Source organism: Gopherus evgoodei, unplaced genomic scaffold (genome assembly GCF_007399415.2).
Source record: "Gopherus evgoodei ecotype Sinaloan lineage unplaced genomic scaffold, rGopEvg1_v1.p scaffold_69_arrow_ctg1, whole genome shotgun sequence".
NCBI lineage: Eukaryota > Metazoa > Chordata > Testudines > Testudinidae > Gopherus > Gopherus evgoodei.
Genome location: NW_022060090.1, coordinates 106,875 through 122,124, shown reverse-complemented (window position 1 = coordinate 122,124; position 15,250 = coordinate 106,875). Strand labels below are relative to the sequence as shown.

General features: G+C 53.9%; 1 protein-coding gene and 1 long non-coding RNA gene across 2 annotated transcripts in view; one reads left to right on the top strand and one right to left on the bottom strand.

The window, feature by feature from the left end:
* LOC115643738 (zinc finger protein 660-like) overlaps nucleotides 1-15,250 on the bottom strand; it is a 579,185-nt gene that overhangs the window by 479,633 nt on the left and 84,302 nt on the right. The gene's annotated exons all lie outside the window — the stretch shown is intronic.
* Nucleotides 6,178-14,565, top strand: LOC115643739. The gene is made up of 4 exons (XR_003998363.1): nucleotides 6,178-6,290; nucleotides 7,281-7,397; nucleotides 13,763-13,851; nucleotides 14,525-14,565. It is a non-coding gene; the product is annotated as an uncharacterized LOC115643739 (long non-coding RNA).

Here is a 15,250-nt window from a genome sequence, read left to right as displayed (position 1 = left end):
TGAATATTCTCTTGTCCAGACTATATTGGGTTTATGGTGCTTTGTGCCGTGGACAGGAGCAAAGTGGCTGGTGAATAACCAAGAATCTGGTTAATAATTGTTCTCTAAATTCAGCTTTCTTCTTTCTCTCTCTGTGAAGTATCACTAATTCAAAATAGTACTGTTCAAATTGACTGGATAATGGTAATAGCATAATCTCTTCTTATAACATTGTAAACCCTACTACCAAATTTTTATATTAAACACTTACTATATATAATACAATAAATCCAACAGAAACAAAACTTTTTTTCTCCATCTTCTTTAAACTTTACCAGTTATTTCTTGCTTCAGAATGCCTCATGCGTCGCCCATATTGTTTGCAATAGGATTCAACATGTGGCTTGGAAGCTGACTCTGTACTGATTCCTGAAGAGCTGGGAGCTCAATATTCATCCCAGATAGATACTATATGCAGAAGCACAGCTCTGTATATATCGGGGGAAGGGGAATTATTTATCCTGTGCACATGTAATGGTGTTTGGTGTTTGTAAGACAAGGTATAATAATGAACTGTGTAAAAGAGAGGTTGGGAGGCTCCAGGAAGGTGTGTAAAGTGCTGGGATGTCAGGATCCCGGATGCGCTCTCACCCCCACACTAGGGCGGTGTTCAGGGCTGGCTTTAGGAAGTGCAGGGCCCTATTTGAACATTTTTGATGGGGCTCCGGCAGGGATGACTAAAAAAAAAAAAGTGTAAAAAAAAGCCATTCATTGCTTAGCAACCAGTTCCCTATAACAAGTTCTGATTTAAGGGATCTGCCACAGTATGTATTTTTTGTACCAATAAGGTTACCATACGTCCGTATTTTCCTGGATGGTGATTTAAGACCCAAAAAGCTTGACATATATGGGAAAATAGAGATTTATGTTAACCCTACCTAAAGTTCTTTTTTAAACAGATGGGTCTGAACTAGAAATGAGCTCTGTTTCACATGTGTGGGTCCCCGCCACTCCCTGGGGGTGTGCTAGGGTGACCAGATGTCCTGATTTTATAGGGACAGTCCCAATTTTCTGATCTTTTTCTTATACAGGATCCTATTACCCTCCACCCTATCCTGATTTCTCATACTTGCTATCTGGTTACCTTAAGGTGTACACAGGTGTGGGTCCCAGCTGCTCCCTGCCCCCCTCATTGAAGCAGGTGTGCAGGGTTACTACCCTGGGAACTGCAGGGCAGCAGTGGACATGGGGCTGGCTGGAGGCAGGGCAGGGTCTGACTGGAGGAAGGTTCTGGCTGCAGGCAGGGCAAGGGATGTGGGGATGGCTGGAGATAGGTATGTGTGGGGTGGGGTGGGGTGGGGTGGGCTGCCTGGCTTTAGGCAGGGCCACAGGGGGCTGAGGCATGGGTTGGCAGGGCTGGAGACAGAGGAGTGCAGGACTGGCTGGCTTCAGGCAAGGGTGTGTGGCAGGAGACAGGGCAGGGGGTGGTTGGCTGGAGATAGGGCAGGGGATGCAGGGCTGGCTCCAGCCCCTGCTGGGAGCCCTAAGCCCTTTAAATTGCCCCCTGGGGAAGCCGGGCCACCCCAGTACAGTGCACTCGCTCTTGCCGGTACACCGGTACACCGGGACAGGGCCTGATTCAGGGGAACTGGTTGAATTGGCCTAAAGCCAGCCATGCCAGTATATCCAGGACATTACTCGCACACTTTTCCCCCATTGATACCTGGTAGCTGCACTGCCATCTCCCATAGCTACTTATGTTGCAGCATTTTTGTTAAAACTAAATTGGGAAGAAAGATGACTGATTCAGAACCTGTTTAATGGTTACGTTATTGCTAAAGGGTGTGGTGGGGTGTAAACTTGGAGAGAGGAAGGTTTCTGTGATGTCGCAAACTGTACTACAGTCATACAGTATCTCAAATGCCAAGCTGCATTTCAGTGATCTGAGGTCTGAAGAACAGTGTGGAACTAGCTATTTTATGGGATGTCTACATTTCATCCTGTAGTAACATAACTGGTGATAGGAAAGCAGGGAGAGAGAAGTGTGTGTGTGTGTGCGCGCGCGCGCGCGCTTGGCAAGGCTGGTGGCCACGGGGCCAATGGGTGTGGGTGGGCTGGGTGGGATCTCAGGAGTCATGTCTCAGGGATCTGCCCTGCTCCCCAGCAATGCTCCAGCTCTGAGCTGTCTCCACTGCCTGGGACCTGTGGGGCCCCACCTGCCTTCCCGGGGGAAGAGCCACCTGGGACTGGTGCAGAGGCTGGGCCAGTCTCGGCCAGTCACAGGGGACAGTAGGGGGTGGGGAGAGGCTGAACTGGGTCCTGAGGGAGCTTGGCCTGGGTAGGCTATGCTCCAGCCCGGCTGATTGCACCACTCCCAAGGGGCCGGAGTTTTCCTGCCCCAGGACCAGCTCTGGCTGCGCTGCCAGCTCAGCCTGGCAGACACAGTCACCTCCCATCAGGGCTGGCTATTGTGGCTGGGGGTTAGGGTGTGGCCAGTGATGAGCTGCCAAAATCTTAACAACCAGTTCACTATAAAAAGTTCTGATTTAAAGGTGGGGAGCTGGGGCTGGGGGAGACATACTGGTGGGGCTGGGGGCCCCTCCAGGGCCCGGGCCAGTTGCCCTGCTTGCCCCCTCCCCTCTCCTCTGGCCAGCCCTGGAGCTTGCAGCAGGACACACATACCCCCGCCACCTTGCCAGGCCTCTCAAAAAGCGGCCGCAGGACAACACTCTCAAGCTCATCTGAGCTGCCAAGCTGATGTCGGTGTCTGAACACACTGCAGTGGGGGGAAACGGGGCAAGGGCCAGGGGAGCCTCAGCCTCCCCAGCTGGGAATCCTGGGAGTAACAGGATGGTCCAGCCAGGGCCGGCGCTTCCATTTAGGTGGCCTAGGTAATCGTCTAGGGTGCCAGGATTATTGGGGGGCGGCATTTTGCCGGGGGTGGGGTGGCAGGCGGCTCCGGTGGACCTGCCTGCGGACAGTCTGCTGCTCCCGAGGCTCCAATGGACCTCACACAGGCATGCCTGTGGCAGCTCCAGTGGAGCCGCGGATCAGCGCGCAGGGTGGCCAAATGGCCGTGCGCCTAGGGTGCTAAAAACACTAGCGCCGGTCCTGGGTCCAGCCTGCGGACTGCAGTTCTTTGCCCACCTCCTGGCCCTTTAACAACCGGTTCTCCACGGAGGTCTAATTTTAGCAACCGGTTCTTGGAGCTGTGGGAACCGGCTTCAGCTCACCACTGGATGTGGGAGGGTAGGTCTCTAGTGGGTCTGGGGGGATGCTGGGCAGTGGGGGCGTGGGGAGATCTGTGTGTGTTGGGGCACTGGGAAGTGTGGGGTGTCTGTGCGGGGCACTGTGCAGTTGTGGTGGTGGAGCAGTGAGGGGATCTGTGGGGGGGCTCAGTTGTGGAAGGGCTGTGGGGGGTCTTCAGCTAGGGGGTGACTGGGCAGTAAGAGGATCTGTTGGGTGGTTCTGAGTAGGTGGGGAAGTGGTCTGGGAGGGCACTGGGCACGGGGGTTTGTGGGGGTCTCTGGGTGGTGTGGCACTGGGCGTAGGTAGTCAGAGGGATGCTGGGCAGGGGTGTGTGTGTGTGGGTCTCTGGGTGGTATGGCACTGGGTGTAGGGAGCCAGAGGGGTGGTGGGCAGGGGTGTGTGTGGGGGGGTCTCTGGATGGTGTGGCACTGGGCATAGGTAGTCAGAGGGGTCCTGGGCAGGGGTGTGTGTGTGGGGGTCTCTGGATGGTGTGGCACTGGGCATAGGTTGTCAGAGGGGTGCTGAGCAGGAGTGTGTGGACGGGTCTCTGGGTGGTGTGGTACTGGGCGTAGGTAGTCAGAGGGGTGCTGGACAGGGTGTGGGGGGGTCTCTGGGTGGTGTGGCACTGGCCGTAGGGAGTCAGAGGGGTGCTGGGCAGGAGTGTGTGGAGGGGTCTCTGGGTGGTGTGGCACTGGACGTAGGGAGCCAGAGGGGTGTTGGGCAGGGGGGTAGCATGGTGCAGCATGGGCCCACACCGAAGGGGAAGAAGCAGGATGGCAGCACAGGGCTGGGCTGGACAGTGCCAGTCTCGCAGCTCCGGGTTGTAAACAGTGCCCTTGTACTGGGCTGGGTGTTTGAGTGAGGGGTGCAGGCTCTGACCTGGGGTATAGCAGGGGGTGCAGACACGTGGGCTCTGGGAGGGAGTTAGCAACTCAGCAAGTTGTGTAAGAGAAAGAAGTTGCAGTGATTTCATATAGACATAGAAACTGACACAAGACACTTTTACAAAGTCAAAAGGTGAGAGGCAGAGTTTGAGGGAGGGAGGGGGCATCTGTACAATATTTCACTGCATTCAGCCTCCTGGCTGGAGCAATAACAGCCCTGCAACACTTGTGTGAGACAGAGAGGAGCTGCGGTGTCTGAGGGCTTGTCTACATCACAAAGTTGCAGCGCTGGTGAGGGGGTTACAGCGCTGCAACTTAGGAGGTGTACACATCTGCAGGGCATCACCAGCGCTGCAACTCCCTGTTTGCAGCGCTGGCCGTACTCCCATTTTGTCTCGGGTGTAGAGGATCCAGCGCTGGTGATCCAGAGCTGGTAATCAAGTGTAGACACTTACCAGCGCTTTTCTTGACCTCCGTGGAATAAGCAGGTATCCCAGCATACCTGAGGAAGCCTCTGGTAATCAAGCAGGTCTCCTTCCCCGGTTTGCTCTCGCGTTCCCCGAAATCCCCGTGCAAGCAGGTCTCCTTCCCTGCGGTTTGCTCTCGCGTTCCCCGAATCCCCGAGCAAGCAGGTCTCCTTCCCTGCGGTTTGCTCTCGCGTTCCCCGAATCCCCGAGCAAGCAGGTCTCCTTCCCTGCGGTTTGCAGGGGGGTTCGGGGAACGCGAGAGCAAACCGCGGCGAAGCTGGTCTCCTTCCCCGGTTTGCTCTCGCGTTCCCCGAACCCCCGTGCAAGCAGGTCTCCTTCCCTGTGGTTTGCAGGGGGGTTCGGGGAACGCGAGAGCAAACCACGGCGAAGCTGGTCTCCTTCCCCGGTTTGCTCTCGCGTTCCCCGAACCCCCGTGCAAGCAGGTCTCCTTCCCTGCGGTTTGCAGGGAGGTTCGGGGAACGCGAGAGCAAACCGCGGCGAAGGTGGTCTCCTTCCCCGGTTTGCTCTCGCGTTCCCCGAACCCCCCTTGAAGCCGCCCAACAGCGCTGCAGTGTGGCCACATCTAACACCACTTGCAGCGCTGGTTGCTGTAAGTGTGGCCACTCTGCAGCGCTGGCCCTATACAGCTGTACTAATACAGCTGTAACAACCAGCGCTGCAAAATTGTAGATGTAGACATACCCTGAGCTTTGACAATATAGGAATTGGGAGGTCTGTGCCCAGCCCCAGGAACCCGCCCCCTGCTCCAGGGCTGACATGCAGCGTCCTGGGAGCAGAACGAAAACAGCCTCTGCCCCCCCCCCACAGCCCCCGACACCCCCAGATTTGCGAGCACAGGGGACGGCTCATCCCCAGGGGTCGCTGTTCCCCCCCTCTCCTCCCCTCCCTAAACGGGGGGTTTGTCCCCGCACAGGGTCTGGCAGCGTCTCCCCCCCCCCCGGGCTTAACCCCGGCTACCACCCCCCCCCACGATTTTCCCCCTTCAGCCCCTCTCCCGCCGCTACCTACAGCAGTTTGAGCCCCCCTGGCCAGTAAATTTTTGCCCCCTGCTCAGACCCTGGCAGCCCCCCCGCTGCGATTTGCCCCCCCTTGGTGCTTTTAACCCCCCCCCCAAAGAGGAGGCAGCAAATCGTAAGTAGAAGTGAGGGCAGAGAGAGGGCAGCGGCGACAGCAAAGTTTACTGCGCATGCTCAATTCATCTGCGCATGCTCAGTGCAGCCAAAGTCGGGAATCTGGAGCGGTCACTGGGGCCACGGGGGTGGGGCCGAGGACAGGGGGGCGCCGAGACACGCGTGGGGCGGACACGCTCCTGCCGGGAGGGGTCAGGGCTGGGGTGGGGGGGGCGGTTATTACGTGGGGGTCACAAGCCCCCCCCCAGCTCTGGCGGTCCCCGGGAACAGGCCGGGGGGGTTCTGAGAGGCACCGGCTGGGAGAGGGGGCGGGGCCGGGGCCGGGGAAAGGATGAGCGGTGGGGGGAGGGTCAGGCTGGCCCCGGGGACCTCCCTTCCCTGGGATGGAGAGCGCGGAAGCGGCCCCCGGGGCAGGCTGGGAGATGTAGTTCCTGACTCTCCCTGGACCGGAAGTGACGTTGGGTGGGAGAGAAGAAGCCGAGCTGCAAACGCGCGCGGGCGGCTCCGGCTCTGCCTGGCTCGCGCGGGGCCGTTGGAGCCTCTCCCGGGGCCGGGGAAGGGTTTGTGCCGTGGGGGCTCTGGGCATGCGCAGATCGGGGAAGAGGAGAGTCCCGCTTTAACCCCCCGTGGGGCCGGGCGGGGGGGAAATGTCTGTGCAGCCCGGACATGGCCGGGGGGGGGGGGGGAGAAGAGTAGGTGACCCCCGAGGAGCGGGGAGAGAAAGGGGGGGCTGAGATCCCCTCGGATTTACCGCTGCCCCCCCCGTGGGGACCCCCCTCCTCTCCCGCCCTGCCCCCTTTCTCCCTAGAGAGCAACGAGCAGCACCCAGGGTGACCCCCCCTCCCCCAAACCCCTGAGAAGTTCCCTGTTCCCCTCCCCCCATTGTGCCCCATTTTCTCTGCCCTTCGCCAATGGCCAGTTCAGATCTCAGGTTTGGGGTGTTTCCCCCATTTTCACCTGCAGGGATTTGTCCTTGTGTGGGTGGGAAATGGTTCCCCCGAGTGATTTCTGAACTGGGCAGAGGCTGGGGGGGCCCTGAGACAGGGACACCTCTGGGCTGCGCTGGGCTTGGGGGGCCCCTCTCTGCTGGCAACAGGGCGTGGGAAGGGACAGGAAGGGGAGGGAGGAGCAAATGTCCCCCATGGGGATGGCCCAGCCCCAGGTTTCCCAGTCCCAGCTACTTCCCCCTCCCCATCACCTGCTAGTCACATTCCCAGACCCCATTGGCAGCCCCTCCCCACAGCCAGCAACCTTCTGACTCCAGCCCCGCTCCTTTCCCCTGTGAAAAGACATCACCCAGGGCTCCCTCCTGGCCCTGTGAGTGTGAGGCAAGAAGAATCCGTCCCATCCTGTTGTTGATTCAATATCCCTGTATAATCCCCTCCAATTTCCCCTCTTTTCTCTTGAACTGTTGAATGGTGACATAAAATCTCCCCACATGTTGATGCTTGTCCCTTATATTGGCAAATATTTACTTTGTGCCCCATTTTTTCCTCAGTTCTGAAATACTGATATCAAATTCTCAACAATCTTCCTGCTTTTCTCTCCAGGTGTGTGACTGAGATCAGGGCTCTTATCGTACTGAGCGTGGCTTTGTTCTGACATCTGCTGCAGAGACCCCAAGTGAAATCTGGGCCCTGCTTTGCCAGGCACTGAAGAGACCACAGGTGAGATCAGACCCCACTGTTGTGCCAGGTAAAACTGACACCTGTACCGAGATGATGGCCCCCTTTGTGCCAATCTGCGGCCTTCATTGTTCTGAGCACTTCAGAGACCTCGTCTGAGATCTGTGTCCCCGTTGGGTCTGGCATTGCACTGACCATAACGAAGATCACACCCCAGTACTGTACTGTGCACTGCACAGACCCTGACAGAGATCCTGCCCCCACATTTTGCCAGTTGGTGCAGGGGCCTTAAACAAAATCAGGGATCCTGTAATGCTGGGAGCTGCAGAGTCCCCAACTGAGATCAGGCTTCCTATTGTGCAGGGCTCTGCACAGACACTGACCATGATCAGGGTCCCCATTGTGACAGGTGCGGAAAAGACACCAAGGATATCGCTACCCTGCTTTCAAAAATCCCCAGCTGGTCCATACCAGCTGATTCAGGCCCACAGGGCTCAGGCAAAGGGGCTGTTTAATTGCAGTGTAGATGTTCTGGCTTGGGCTAGAGCCAGGCTGTAGGACCCTGCGAGGTGGGAGGGTGCCAGACCTTGGGCTGCAGCTCCAGCCGGAACATGGACACCACAATTAAACAGCCCCACAGCCTGAGCTGTGTGAGCCCAAGTCAGCGGGCACGGGCCAGCCACCGATGTCTGACTGCAGTGTCGACATGCCCACAGGGACAGAGAGACCTTGTCACAAAAAGCTGAAAGGCTAAATAGGCCAATGGTGGGAGGCGACTCTCCATTTTACAGATGGGGAAACTGAAACTCAGAGAGCTGAAGTAATTTGCTCAAGTTTTCATGGAGAATCTGGGGCAAAACTGGGAACTGAACCCAGATTGTTTCAGTTCTTGCCTCTCCCCTTATCCATAAACCGAGCGTGTGTGTGTCCAGCGTTGTTCTGGCCTGTGTTTGCCTCGCATTGGCTTCCAAGGGAGACTGTGGAATTTCCTTCACTGGAGGTTTTTAAGACCAGGTTAGAGATACACCAGTCTGGGAATGTCTAAGGATACTTGGTTCTGCCTCAGTCCAGGAGACTGGAGTAGACGCCCTCTCAAGCTCCCTTCCAGGCCTACAACGAAATAATTCTCTTTTGTGCTGTGCCCTGTTCTACGCTGAGCTGTTTTGAATGGTGCCATTTGGAACTGTGATCGCACCATGTTATGTAGCAGTTTTATGGTGCATTGTTTTGCCTCAGCTTGTTAGGTGACTGTGCTGTGTTGGTTTGAGTTGACCTATTTTCCATTGTGTGCTTTTGTCCTGGATGTCGTAGTTAGCATTGTGTTGCTTTCTTTTCCTTTGTATTGTCATTTTATGCTGTGGAGTGTAGGCTGTGTTGTTTTTTTCCCCCCTGAATTGCCTGACATTATGTTGTGGTGGGTTTTATTCTGTATGTTGTGTTTTTATACGTATATATCGCATAGCATCCTAGAAATGTAGTGCTAGACAGGACCTCAAGTGTCATCAAGTTCAGCTCTCTCTACCAAGGCAGGACAAAGTACATGTAGATTATCTCTGACAGAGGTTTGTCTTACCTGTTCTTAAAAACTTCCAGGGAAAGAGACTCCACAGCCCCCCTGTAAGACTATTCCAGGGCTGAACTACCTTAGCCTTGGTGACACCCACACAGATTTTAGTGGTGAGCAGCTGTGGAGAGAGAGGAGACCCCAGTGAGTGGGCAGCTGGGTAAAGAGACTAAAGTTGGGAGGAGAAACATTGACATGTCCAAGGTCACCCAGGCTGTCTGTAATTGATCTAGAAATAGGTTCTAGTACCACCGTACTGCTGTTTTGAAGGTCTCTGCCACCCTGGTGTTTTAGGCACTGGTGCAAACCCTTAGTACAGACAGAATTTACACTAGATGCACCAGTACCAATCAGAGTGCACGTGTCCCAGTTTGAAGGTTTGAGGTAGTGTGGGAGGGGCAGTGACCTCACTGAGGCCGGCTGACCAGTGCAGCTTGTAAGGGAGGGGCAGCAGTGAGTGCTGGAGGTGTGAGCCAGGAGCACAGCCCACAGGGCTGGACACTGACTTCTCCTGACCCAGGGGACACCCCCCCAGCGAGTTGGTTTGTCCATGGATGCAGAGGCTGTCTTGGCAGAGCAGCTCAGCTGCAGTCCCTGCACACCTCTTCCTGCAGCCTAATACAGTGTGCTCTGGGGACCTTTCCAAGCTGCAGGTGACGGGGCTCTGGAGTTAACAGAGTCTGTTCCTGGCTCTGTCACTGACCTGTTTAGTGACTGTGGGGAAATCACAGCCCGTTTCTCTGTAACGCTGTCTCCAGTGACTCGAGAGCATGAGCACCAGCCTCAGGCAGACTGGTAAGAAGCAGGGCACAAACCCCAAATTGGGTGTGAGGTCTGTATGGAGATTTCACCAACCAAGTGTCCAGTGTAAACGCTTCAGGCTCTGTAACAGCATTAACATGGAATCGCAAACAGTCCCCTTGGGTGATCCCATATATCTCACCACGCAGGTGAGCTCAGCTTCATGACAGATGGTCCCTTACTCCAGGGGTTCTCAACCTTTTCTTTCTGAATCCCCAATGATGGAGATTCCACAACCTCCCTAGGCAATTTATTCCAGTGCTTAACCACCCTGACAGTTAGGGAGTTTTTCCTAACGTCCAACCTAAACCTCCCTTGCTTCAATTTAAGCCCATAGCTTTTTGTCCTGTCTGCAGAGGTTAAGAAGAGCAATTTTTCTCCCTCCTCCTTGAAATGACCTTTTATGTACTTGAAAGCTGATTATGTCCCCTCTCAGTCTTCTCTTCTCCAGACTAAACAAACACAATTTTTTCAGTCTTCCCTCAGAGGTCATGTTCTCTAGACCTTTAATCATTTTTGTTGCTCTTCTCTGCACTTTCTCCAATTTTTCCACATCTTTCCTGAAATGTGGCCCCCAGAACTGGACACACTACTCCAGTTGAGGCCTAGTCAGTGCGGAGTAGAGCGGAAGAATTACTTCTCGTGTCTTGCAAAGAATACTGCTGCTAATACATCCCAGAATTATACTTGGTTTTTTTGCAACAGCGTAACATTGTTGACTCATATTTAGCTTGTAATCCACTGTGACTCCCAGATCCATTTCTGCAGTGCTCCTTCCTGGGCAGTCATTTCCTGTCTTGTATGTGTGCAACTGATTGTTCCTTCCTAAGTGCAGTACTTTGGATTTCTCTTTATTGAATTTCATCCTATTTACTTCAGACTATTTCTCCAGTTTGTCCAGATCATTTCTATCCTCCAAAGTACTTGCAACCCCTCCCAGCTTGGTATCACCCGCAAACTTGATAAGTGTAACAGAGAGGCTCTGCTGCTGGGAGGGTTTCACCATGTGTCAGAGGGTCACACCCTGGTAGGAGGGGGCTTGGCCTGTACTGGGATAAGGTCACTCTGTGCCTCCCAGCGTGGCAGAACCTAGAATGTCCATGACCAGGGAACAATGCTGAGGGGAATCAACATGTGGAAAGGAGAGAAACCCTGTCTGAATTCTCTCACATTGCCCTTCTCACCCTGGCAGGCTACAGAATAACATCCACATTTTGCCCCAAGTCATCCCCTCCTCCCAGGGGGAAGGCAATGGAGCTGGCTCAGATAAGGGATTCTCAGGGAGTGGGTGGTGGGTTCTGCTTGGAGGAAGAGAAGCAGTAAATGTGTAGTATAGTATAGTAAATGTACAATAATCAGTTTGACACATTTTCTTTGCAAATCTCAAAGATTCATATAAAATAACCTAAACATTTGCCCCACTTCTCTCTAGTTGTTTGTTTCTAATTGAATATGACCTGAGATTTTCCTGTCTCTCTAATTGTAACATAAAAAGAAAATCTCAGATTTACACCTTTTCTCCAATTCTTGAACATGCATATAAAATGTTTGCAAATGGTGCCCATTGCCTCTCTATTAATTTAACAAATATTGATGTAAAACACTCAGATTTTACCTCTTATCAACAACTGATATAAAATCCATCTGATTTCCAGCCTTTCTCTTTCATGTCTATGTTGTTATCAAATGTCAATTAAAAATCCTTTCATGTTTGGGGCTGTTCCCCATGTTTCTCAGTCCCAGCAACTTCTCCTTCTTTGGAGGGAGCCTGTTGCCCTGAGTCCTTCTCCATCCTGGAGCTTGCAGGGGGTTAAATTTCCCAGTGATCATCTTTCCCCTCTCCTTTGAAAATCATTCCACCCCCCCTTATCTCTGTTAAAATGTTTGCTGATGAAAGAGACCAGCCACATATTTAATACCCATCAAAACCAGAGGCCTCCTCATGTTTGGGGATCAGTGGTTCCCACCTGCTAATGGGAGAGTTGGCTGTTGACTCTTGCACCCCCCACACCTGCACCCCCACCATGAGCATAAAACAGGAGCTCATGCACCCCCCTCACAGTCCCACCTGCACCCGTCGCACCAAATGGGAGCTGCCCAGGTAAGTGCCCCACACCCAAACCTCCTGCCCCAGCCCTAAGCCCCCTCCCTCATTCTAACTCCTGCCCAGACCCTTCACCCCTAGGCCTGTGCTCAATGCACTCCCCCGCTCAACTCAGTGCAGAGAGAGGAAGAGAATGGGCCAGAACCAGGGAGAAGGTAGATACCCACTGCATGTGGATAGGGCCGGGACCCCAGACCGGCAGCGGGCTGAGCGAGTCCGGCAGCCAGAATCCTGGCTGGCAGGAGCCGGCGGATGGAACCTGTGAGCAACAGGCATCAGGGGGTCCTGTTGGGTGGAGGAGGGAGTCTCAGACAAATGGCAGGGCAGATCCTGCTGGGGGGGAGTCCTAGGCAGGCAGTGAGGGACTGAGTTCCCAGTGGGTGGGGCCCTGGCTGCTGGGGGCTTTTTGTGGGGGGAACCCTTTGGGATTCCCAACCTGACAGTCATGGTCTGGTGGGGATTCCCTGGCTGGTGGGGCTTTGAGGGGTATCTGCGGTCCCTGGCCAGGGACTCTGGGGGCTGTGTGCCAGGGAATATCTGGTGGGCCCCTGGCAGTGGGAACTTCTACTAACCATGGTCCTTCTCTCTGATCAACTTGTGCCAGAGTCCTGGCTCCAAGTACTGCCCGGCATTCCCCAGTTACGTTCCCTGTCACTGTGATAACTTTCTGTCCACTTATCAAACACTGAGTGTGAAATCACAGATTTTGCTTTTCTCCTCTTTTGAAAACTGCAGGAACTTTTGGTTCCATTTGGAAAATTTGTGCCCTCAGTCCTTGTTCTCTATCTGGGGGGTGAGGGAGGTGGGAAGGGGGTCAGCACTGCCATACAATGGTCTCTTCCACAGCATTCTGGACTAATTCTTTCTGAAATCTGGTTTCATTGAGACCAGAATCAGTGTATGGAAAGACAAGGAGTGGCTCCAGATGAACAACGGTGTAAATGATATTAGCAGTTCTCTCTATGAGGAGGGGCTCTCATTAGCTGCTCTCCCCAGAGAGCTAAAGGAGAGAAGATGCTCAGATGCTCTGTCCCTCTCTGCTCAGGATATTGGGGTTCAGCTTCCTGGGTCAGATGCTGCAGCCTCCATTGTGATCTGGGAGACCAGGCTTGGCAGCTGCTGCTCTCCCAGCAGGGTTCTGTGCTGGGAAGTGACCTTAAATAAAGCTTCTTCTCTGCCTGGCCCAGCGGATGACTTTCTGCAGCTGGTCCTAGCCCCCTAGGGCACCCCTGGGCCCTGTTAATACTAAATTCTGATCCAGACATTCCAAGTAACTGAAAGGAACGACAGGAAAATGCTGGGGTCTGGCCTTAAAATGACTGTGCACAAACAGATCCCCCCTCATTTCTTGTCCCATTAGCAACTGCAGGATAAAATCCAGCCATGGGGGAGCAAACTACCCAGGAATGGGACTTTCCTACCAGACGGACAGGGAGAGGGTATGGGAAAAGGAGAAAGAGAGATTGAAAGGGACAATGAGAGAGAGAAGTTTGGAGTGAGATTTCCAGATCTCTAATCTGCCCAGAAAGATGTATTGCTGCACCCTGGATAGAGTCAGTTTCCTGTAGAAAAGATGAGAATCAGACAGAGGAAAATTCCAGTTCCTGACTCCATATTCCCCCTGCTGGGGTGTGGCTGCCGTGGAGTCAGTGTCTGAGGAAATCCCCCACAGTGACTCCTTTGGTTCTGCTTTTTTCTAACCTTGTGTTCAGAGACTGTTATGGGATGGGGGGGTGGGAGAAGGGAGGTTAAACATGTCTCTGTGGGCTTAGCCTGACAGGAAGGGCAAGGTCTACACTGTACAAAGAGATCACGCCTTTCTCAGCATGGCAGACTCTAGGGTGTCTGTCTGCAGGGAAAGAGCCTGGGGGAATCATGCTTTGAAATGAATTAAAGCCTGTTCTGAATGCTTCACAACTGCCCTTCTCACCCTGCCAGGCTGTGGAATAATGTCCATGTTTCTCTCCAGTTCATCCCATCCTCTCATTGGACAGGGGAGAGAAATGGCTGCAGAGGAGCCAGTTCAGGTAGGTATTATCAGGGGGTTGCTGGTGGGTTCCTCCAGGAAGGAGAGGGACAGCAAATACACCGGAGATGGGAAGATTTGCACAGTCTGGTTTGCAGAAAATGCACAGGGTGGAGAAAGGGAGGAGGACAGGGGTGTGCTAAACCTGCTGGGAGTTAGTTAATAATTTGCCTAGATTCTAGGAACAGACTCAGGAGGTTCGGCGGTGGAAATGCTCTAGTTTGTGGAGCAGAAAATAACCCAGCTCCATGGAGCTGGGAAAACTGACCAGACTCCCACTGCTGGAGCCCGACCTGCCTAACCAGCGGCTGCTGTGAGATATGAAGGGGGCACCCACCAGTGAGGCTTAAGGGAGATTCCCCTCCCTTCACATCCAGCTCTTCAGAATGGGGAGGGTGTTGGGCTTCCTACCAGGGAGCTGTCCCTGGACCCTGCTAGGGGCTCCATCTCCTGAATCAGTCTGTGGCTAGTAGGTGTGTGATGGCTCTGCTGGGAGTGAGGAGGGGCTCTCTCTTCGTCCCCTCCCCCTGGTGTTTCCTGGATGCTCTGAGCAGGGTGGGGGTGGGACTCTGACTGCAATCCACCCAGAGTTTCTGTTTGGCTCCTGTCCCACATGTATAGGGGGGCTGTGAGTGGGGCAGCAGGTACTGAGTGTTGGACTCTCGCTCTTTCAGGGGCCGGTGACCTTCGAGGAGGTGGCTGTGTATTTCACCAGGGAAGAGGGGGCTCTGCTGGACCCCACTCAGAGAGCCCTCTACAGAGATGTCATGCAGGAGAACTATGAGAATGTGACTGCACTGGGTAAGGGTTCCTGTCCCCTCTGTTCTTGGAAGAGGAAAAGAAGAAAGATGATTCACGCCAGCCCCCAATGCCACCTCTACTCTGCCCTGTTTCAGCATCACCCCAATATGCCAGTGACACACAGGCTGCCAGAGACCCTCCCCTGCTGCAGAACACTTTGGGAACAGAGCACAGGAGCCGTATCGCAGTGTCAAATATCTCCTGTTTGCTCAAGTAAAACTGAGGTTAGGTGCAGCATAATCAACAGAAGCTTCCTACCCCTGACCTCTCAAACCCTGAGCCTTCTCCACCCAGACCACAATAATGCTTGAGGTGTAACGAGCAGGCTGCTGGAGTCAGAGCTGCTGATCCAGGTTACTTATCACTCCGCGTCCTTGAATGCTGGCTGGGGGTATCCAGAGAAGGAAGCTCAGTGGCTGATTTAGCGTTAGTGGGGCCTTGTGCTCAGCTCCATTTTTGGGGTCCCTCCTTGGGACCCAGGCAAGAAAAATAACATACTCTCATTTCCCTCCCACCCCCATTTTTCATTCTTCTTTTCCTTCCTCCTCCTATAAGAAATAGGAAGTAAATGAGGCTAAAGTGAGGTTCCTTGATTGTTT